This window comes from Polypterus senegalus, chromosome 8 (assembly GCF_016835505.1).
Source record: "Polypterus senegalus isolate Bchr_013 chromosome 8, ASM1683550v1, whole genome shotgun sequence".
Classification (NCBI taxonomy): Eukaryota; Metazoa; Chordata; class Cladistia; order Polypteriformes; family Polypteridae; genus Polypterus; species Polypterus senegalus.
In genome coordinates, this window is record NC_053161.1 from 189147649 (window position 1) to 189156756 (window position 9108).

The window sequence follows — 9108 nt, forward strand, 5'->3', positions numbered from 1 at the left end:
TCGTGTTTGCTTTTACTACCGGTAATAGCATGAGGGGCATACAATGCAGTTAGAACTTAGCACATTTTTAAAAGATACATTTCAATGTACTTTTAAGCAAGCAGAAGTCTTTTTTATTTTTGTACTGTATTGAGGATTTGTTCTGTTCTGTATATTGTATTGTATTGACCCCCTTTATCTTTTTGACACCCACTGCAAGCCCAACCTACCTGGAAAAGGGTCTCTCTTTGAACTGCCTTTCCCAAGGTTTCTTCGATTTTTTCCTTACAAGGGTATCTTTTTGGGGAGTTTTTTCTTGTCTTCTTAGAGAGTCAAGGCTGGGGGGCTGTCAATAGGTAGGGCCTGTTAAAGCCCATTGGGGCAATTCTTGTATGATTTTGGGCTATACAAAAACAAACTGTATTGTATTGTATTGTATTGTACCGTCACTCAGCACTCGTGCTCTTGCTGTTTAAACACCAAAGATGATTTGCCGTTGTTTTATTTGCTGCTCATTTGTGGCTTTGAGTTTAAAATGACTTTTGAGCCATATCAGCACTACACATTATATTGTTTGGAGTTTCAAGTTCATGTTGCTGTGTCTTTGATGTTTTGTCATTTGAAATTAAAATCCCTAACCTGGATAAGTCCACCCGTTTTGTTGATGCTATGAAGCTGGTTAATTTTAATTCCTGTGAGTCTTTATGACTGAAAAACAAAATATATATTCTTGTGAAGTACTATTAGGGGATATCATTGAACTATATAAAACTTTTAAAGATTCCTAAATTCTTGAACTTTTCTTTTTATGTTAATAAATTCCAGCAACACTGTTTGGATTAAGCCATTTATTTGACACAGTGACAAAACTCTTGTATCAAATCACCAGCCGCATTTTTTATATAAGGGTCATTTATTTTAAAATGTGGAAACCATTTTGATTTGAAAAAAAAAAAATGCTATTATTTGAATATAATAAAGTACTACCCTTTGCAGGGAATCCAGCTGTTAAATCATACTAGTAACAGAGAAAGGCCACTGAATTAGGCAAGTGCTAATCTGAAATGTCGTAGTTGTTAACAAAATCAAGGTTGTATTCTAAAACATTTCTGGAATAAAAGGAGTTTAATTTAAGTCTCTGAGTTGTGTCTTTCTCATTTCTTAAAACAAGACAAACCTAGAAAGTTTTAGTTCTTGAAATAAGAATACATGTCCTGCTCTGCTCATTGCTGTAGTTGATAACAGGCTTTTCTCTCACAGTTGTGCTTTTTTTAAGTTGAAATTGTCTTGGAACTACACTTTTGTATCTAAGTCAGATAGTTTGAGACCAATTATCTTGAATTGAGCAAAATAATCTAGCAAGTATCATTGCAACATGAGATATTTAATCTCTTCAGTCAAAATATTAGATTTATTACCTTAAAATGAGAAATTTTTACTTGTTAAGAATTTTTTTTTTGCAGTGTTGAAAGTGGTGGTGTTGCCTTGGACATACAAGGAGAGCTTAGTAATTAACTAAACAAACAGACTTGATGGACTGAATCATCTCCTCTCATTTGTCAAATTCCTTATGTTCTTACGTTTAGGTTGACATGAAAGGTGGGCACAGTGCCTCGACTCTCACAGGCTGGTGTGGTGTCAACATTACAAAACACGAGGATGTGCATCAGTTACTCTTGATACTGAAGGACAGTCTGTTTTTCAATAATAATGTTTATTTAGCTCAAAAACTACTTTTAAAACAGCACTGACACATTTGTGAGACACACACCTACCAAACGACCAGTGACAGCAATGAGAAGTTAGCCGAATGCTGGTGTGTTTGCATTTTTTGTTGGTTTTGGAATATTATATTTTTTTTATGAATTGCTTCCTGCATTAGGCATGACATGTAAACTGCACTTATATTTTTAAATTATTTTTGTTGCCTTTCCTCAATGCTGATTTTTGAACTGCATATGAAGACAATGACCCCACTGCTACACATGTATCCCCATGGCTGGAAATAGCGTCAGGTGGCATCAGTATACTGACAATACTTAAACTGGTGGTGTGCTGCGTCGTGTGTCCAAATGCCTGGACACATTAGAAATGGTCTTGTGTCTTAGTGAGTTTTCTGATGACTTAGGTTATACGTATCTGTTGTGTGTTTCTTGTTTACTTTGCTAATCAGTGTTGTTTGACTTTGTGGCTCATTTTGATTTTTAAATTCAACTTTCTTCTCCTGTGTACCTCAAATTTTAAAAATTAGCCATTTTCAATCCTGGCAAAATATGGCGATGTCATTACTGTCATTCTGATCAAATCATGAGATTACAGTCAATGCAAAACACAGCGGTGAAGATAATAAACAGAACTAAGACTAGTAACACCAGAACTGCAATGTTGGCATCAGTACACTGGTGTGCACTTAACATTTATGTAGGAGTCAGTGCCTCATCGAGTACTCATCTCCAGAGGGTCCAAAATGCTGCTGCTCGTCTTTTAACTGGCACTCGGAAATTTGAGCACATTTCTCCTGTTTTAATTACACTTCACTGGTTGCCCGTTTCTTTTAGGATCCATTTTAAAATTCTTTTATTTGCTTTTAAAGCCCTTCATGGCCTTGCCCCACCCTATCTCTCTGAGCTCCTACAGCCGTATTCACCCACTCGCTCTCTCAGGTCAGCTGATCAGCTGCTCCTGAATGTACCGAGGACTAAGTGTAAACTTAGAGGAGACCACCGTGCTTTTGCTGTAGCAGCTCCCAAGCTATGGAATGAATTGCCTGTAGAGATTAGACAGGCCTCTTCTCTGTCTGTTTTTAAATCTCTTATAAAAACCCATCTCTTCACCATGGCCTTTGACACCTTGTGAGAAGTTCGTTTTAGCTCATTTTATTTTTGTTGTTTTTAGTTGATTTTATCCTATTTTATTTTATTTGTTTTAGTGTAGGGCTGTTTTATTTATGTATTATACCATTTTTATTCTATTTTATTTATGTGCAAGAATGTTGTGTTGTCTTACCTATCAACTATTTATTGTACAGCACTTTGGTCCTGTGCTGGTTGTTTTAAAGTGCTTTATAAATAAAATTGGATTGGATAACATTTCAGAGTTCTGATTTTGACAAATAAAACTTTACGCAGTGTAACAGACTGCTGGGATGCCCAAGGAATGGAAAGATGAAGAAAGCCAGCTTCTTTAGGGCACTGCCTCCAACAGAATGTTAGATGGCAGCCCCCTTGGGTTGCAGAGGTGCCTCAGATTTCCAAAGGCTCCGTGGGATTTGGAAGTTGGCACAGCCCTGGCGGTGCTGCAGGGACGGCTGAGCACTTTGGTGCAGCTCTTCCGCCCCACCCAGAAGTGATGCCGAAAGAAGATCACTGGACTCGTGGAGCACTTCTGGGTGCCCTATAAAAGGAGCCAACTGCCACTACTCCGGTAGTCAGAGTCAGGAGGAAAGGAGATAAAGCTTGCCAGGAGGAGCGGAGTTGAAGAGAGATAAGAGAAAGAAAGTGCTGTGTGCTGTGGACTGTGATGGGTGCTTTGTAGGGTGCTGTTGTGGGGAGTGATGGAGAAGAGCTTCTTCATGTTTAATAAAACGTGTGTATTGCTGAACTTGTGTCCTGGTGTCTGTCGTGTCGGGGGTTCAGGGGGCTCTATAGCCCCTGGCAGTCACAACAGGTTATTAATGTTTACAGGTCTGAAGAACTCAATAGAGGCTATTTTTGTATTTAATTTGTATCACATTCTGAACTTGTGATATAAGATAAATAATTAATTAAATTGAAATTGTGAATTAAACATGGAGGAGCTCAGACATTTGATACCTCTGGGGGATAAGCTTGAAAAGTCTAATTAGTTTTAGGGTGAACTGACTTCTAAGAAGACATCACAAATGGAAGAATTAGAAGAGATCAGTCATTTAAAGAAAATGATGATGGCAGGTTTCTAAGCTGATTTCGATTTTCATGAGCTCTCACCTTTTGAACTGGCGTCAGCTTCACAAAGTAAGACTTTGAGGAATTGCAAGTTTTGTCCACTCTCATATTTTTAGCAACAGGAGCTTTTCAACATAAACTGGCTGACTAATTGGGTATTTCACAAACATCACTGAATCACACATGTCAGCTGTATGGGATGGTATTATCTGCTTATCTTCCAGATAGATAAGATTTCCTTACATTGTGGTTGAACTACAAACATCAAAGAGAAACTTGCAGCAAATGTAATTGAAGCAGTCGACTGCACACATTACTGTTGCAACAGCGCTGGACAAGTTACTTCAGTCAGGGACAAATCACCAAAAGAATGAATTGGCATTACATTATCTATAGCAGGAAATTGTATAAAAATGGCAGCTCTGCAAAGTCACAGGTGCTTTCCCAACTAGTGCAGCAAAAGCCAAGCAGTCATTTTAAGCATAGCAAGTTACGTCAAAGAGCCATGTGAAGAGTAGAGAATTAATCTGCTGTGGCTCTCAGTGCCAATGCTGCACTATAAAGCTGCCTTCAGAGAATGAATTTGCTTATGTAAATCAAAAGCATTTCCACTCTATTAATGTGCTGCTCTGTAGTGCACAGAAAGTGTGTCACATTGTGCAAGCATGTAGCCTGCTGCATAATGTGCCACACAATCGCATCTTGCCCCGACCCACCAAATGATCAGTCAAATTTGACAGCGTTGCAACTTCATTTGAATGTAATTAACAGAATGTAAAAACAGGTAATCAGATGCAGCATTTATTTTTGAACCAATTCGTTTAAAATGAAAAAGTCCAGCACTGTTTACTCTGTTAGGGGCTGCAATAATAATAGAAAACAAGTCAGCAAATGTCCACATGGCCTAACATTCAGTTGTGTTTGGGCACTTAATTAGCTGTTTAGTTAACTGGAGCATTTGATATCTGTGTTTACTTCCTTCAGCGATAGCTATCATTATTATTAAGTATTTTTTTAAGACTGATGTGTTCAAGAACAGAAATGTTTTAAATACCATTTTACAATATTCTGGAGTCAAAAACCTGAGCCCAAATACAATTGTGGGGATAAAACACCTTCATAGACAGCACAGTTTAATTTAAGAGATAAACAAATGGAAATTTATGTCCTGCTGTTAATGTTTGGTTGTAGAGGGTATGGCTTATTGTTCATATTCAGTTCATATTTCTTAAACATTCTTTAACATTTATTGTATAAACATAATATTCTGCTGGTATATGTTGTGACAGTTTTCCATATCTTTCCCCTTTTACCATCTTCTACTTATTATCTGCAATGTACCTTACATTTTTAATGTATTGTCGTGGTGCACCAGTGAGTTAAGTAGAAAATGCTTTTCGTTATGCCATAAGACAGGGGTCATCCAATAGATTTGACTGGGGGACCAAATCTCACAGATCAAATTCTCTTTGGGGCACATCCTCCTGTAACAGGGACCTGACCCAAAGACTTTACGGCATTACAGTGAAAGGATGGCCAACTCAGGGCAATAACAGTCTTTATGGCCAGGAAAGAGCAACTCTGTATCTGTCAAGGAATTCTAATGTGTGGATCAAGAGTGGAAATTCAAGAGGTAAGCTCCAAGATATTCATGGGCATGTGGGGTCCTGATGATGGACTATCAGTCAGACAGACCACAGTTTATAAGGCTCAAGGACTGTGTGAGCAACAAGAACACCGCATGAACAGGCCGGTCTGCTTTTCTTTTCACTCTGTGCACTTCAGATGAGAAATATAACAGCAGGTCAGGCCACCTGCAGAAATCCTCAGAATATTCTGCACTTATGGGTTATATTGATGAGGGGGATGAGACAGAGGAGAGGAATCTGGGGGTGAAGTTTGTTTCTTGGTGCAAAGAGAATTGACTTCAACTTAACATCAGCAAAACCAAGGAACTGCTTATTAACTTTCTCCACACCACACCAAATTGTGTCTTGTCACAATTCAGGAAGTGAACGTCGAGGTGGTCCACTCCTGCAAGTACTTGGGAGTCCATATTAATGACAGGTTGGAACACAAAGGGGCTATAGAGAAATGGTAGAGCAGACTCTTTTTTAACTTAGGGGACTGCGCTCCTTTAATGTCGGAAATGACATCCTTCACATCTACAACTCTATGATGGCCAGTATGGTTTGCTAGACTGGTAACATCACATTAACAGAGGCCAATTAAATCAACAAGCTAATTGAAATGGCAGGATCAGTTATGGGACACACTCTGGGCCTACTGGAGGTCGTGGTGGAGGAGAGAATTTAAAGAAAACTGAGTGTCATTATGAACAATGCTGCACATCCTCTATCTGACACACGGTGAAATCACGTGATCTGTGGGAACTGCACTCAAATACGACCAGAAGAAGTGAAATTACAGGTAAGACACGGCTATTGTAAAAAGAAGGCTGCGTTTCAAGTTACAAGCAGGAACTTATCATCTAGCACACTTATTCTGAGCCACCTCTACAAGTTTAACGCTTTGATGTGAGAAAATCATCTGCTAGGATATGCCTTTATTTCCCAACTTCTTTGTCGATTTAAAGGGTCTCTCCCTCTCCCTGTCTCTCCCAAATTCAGGAGCAGAACAGCAATGTAATCTTAACTCACTGATGTACAAATGCAGAGAACAACTTTCTTATCTTGTCAAAATGCTACTTTGGGTTATAAATCCTGTCTTTGGGAAAAGCTGTTTAAAGTCAGACAGCAGACCAGGGTGTTGTACTCCCTGCTCCCAGAATATTCCCATTAAAATATTAACTTGGTCCAAGTGGATGAGTATTCTGTTTTTTAAAGAATCTGAACGATCCCTAATTTACTAAAATTCTACTGTTAACACAGACAAGCAGGACCCTCAACAGCTAACTCAAGGGACCCCGACACTCTGTCTACAGCAAAATAACCAGCCTACACAAAATGAGGTATGGGGCTCCTTTTTAATATTTTCCTGTCTCCCCAACTTGACAGAATGTTGTAAAGTGGTCCACCAGGTAAGTTGTGGCATGATAGGAAAAGGTGGACCCCATAATTCACTAAACTAGAGAATGCAGAGGGTTGGAGTTCAACAAATCTACAGTAGTTGAGATGAGTCCTTTTACTAATCCATAGAGTTTACGGAATGGCGAGTAGCCAAAAGTGTTCAACAGGGCACCCCTATTAATGGTGAGTGAAGCTCATCATGAGGGGCTTTGCCTGCTCACTTGTAATCGACAGATCACCTCACCAAAGGACAGCGTTAAACACCTTATCATCACCTCATGACAGAGCAGAGCTTGAGACCCCTGCTGATGTGCTTAAACACTCCACATAAGAATACGCAGCACTAATCATGGAGGGAGAGAGCGGGATTAAGCATGCAACATAGAATTTCACCATACTTTACTCTCCACATATGACAATAAACTTAAACTAAACTAATGAAGGTTGAGAGTCCATGTTTTAATGTAGCATTTAATCCCTCATTGCAACCTCAGCCATGGTTTGTGAATTTGCCTCACATTCTCATTAAACAGTTTGTTTTAAAGCAGCGTTGAGTTAAATATCCATGATTAACTACTAATAAATAAAGCTGTACTCTTGACATGTGGCTTTACATGTAACAAAGCCTGGCATGGTACGGCCTGCACAGCCCAAAGTCTCTTTTTTTCTGACATTTGCTTACATCCCCTTCAGCACAGACCTCATCTCCAGACCCACTGGCTTATCTGTGCCACACTCACCACAATTAAGGAACATTCAGATTCTCTAATAAACTCAAGAAAAACAACTGAAAGACTTGACTTACAGCAGCAGCAAGAACCTCGACTCCTGTAGATGTTGTCAGTTGTGAAGCCGTACTCAAGACTGTGGACGACTGGCTTGTCTGTCAGCGCCATGGCTACTCATCTACATTACAACAAACATGGGAGAAGGAATGTTCAGCTTTGTGAAAAGTAAATAAAAAAATAAACCAGATGAAGATCTGGTGAGTCTTTGGTAGTCCCACAGGTGCCACTATACCACTCAGTGCTCCTCTTTCACAGGCATACTCTTATTGACATAGTGACATTTATAAGGTTCTTTGGATCAGAAGTATAAGAGACACTGTTTACAGTATGAGCAGCTTTTGGAAAGCCTTTTGTTCTGAAGGTTAAAACTGATGTCAATGTAAAGGCCCTGCACAGAGGAAGGAGAAAAGTGACTGGGCAGAATGGCCATGGCCTTTAATAAGGGGCTGTGCTTGACTTACAGTACATGTACAGAACAGCAGGGATCCCTGTGCCAGTCCCATCCTGTGCCATCTTCACCATCTTTTGTAGCACTTCTAGCCCTGAGCTGAGTACACTTTGCACCATCATGTTCTGCAGTAAAGCTACTGCTCAATGGACTGCGCTATGCTTTTAAAAAGCAGGTGAGCACAGACAAGGACATGTGGACTTCCCTTTGAAGTTTTGTGATGATAGCTGAGATGTGCTGCTCCCACTTTCCCCACTGTTCCCACATCAGTGATGATGACTCTAGACATTTTAACCTAAGACAGCGGAGCACTCTGCCTTCTTCTTCTTCTTCTTCAAGTCTCTGCCAAGCTTTGCTGACATGGCTGTTCTACTGGCACCATTAACTCAGCAGGTTTACCCTTTTCTCTGTGATTCATTTTGTAACAGCTGATGATCAGCCTAGGCTGGTGGTATCACCCATGAATTGCAATGACAAAGCCACGAGAGCTTTTGTCCTTAATAATTAATTACATTTGTTTCAAAACCATGTTAACTCTTCTCAGAATGAAAACTTGTCATCCTAAAACAAACACATGCATCAGATATACAAACAGTCCTTCTGTCACCTTGACTAAAAGAGCAGTCCCTTGAAAATGTTGTTGCCAAAGCAAAAATGTCGATGAATTAATAAAAAGTGCGGAAAGGGAAAGTCCACATGTGGATGTAAACTGGGAATGAAGAAGGAACACAATGAAGGCAAACATCAATGGTTTCACTTTTATTCAGGAGATGTAAAGGTGTTTTTAGAATACACATCTCTCTTTATTACAAAAAGAAGTAACAAGCAAACTAAAAACAACAGAATATGACAAAAGTAAATTATAAAGAAAAATTTTACAAAAGTAAAAGTAAACATAGGAAATTAGTACTAAAAAAACTATGAGTCATTTTGTGTCATGT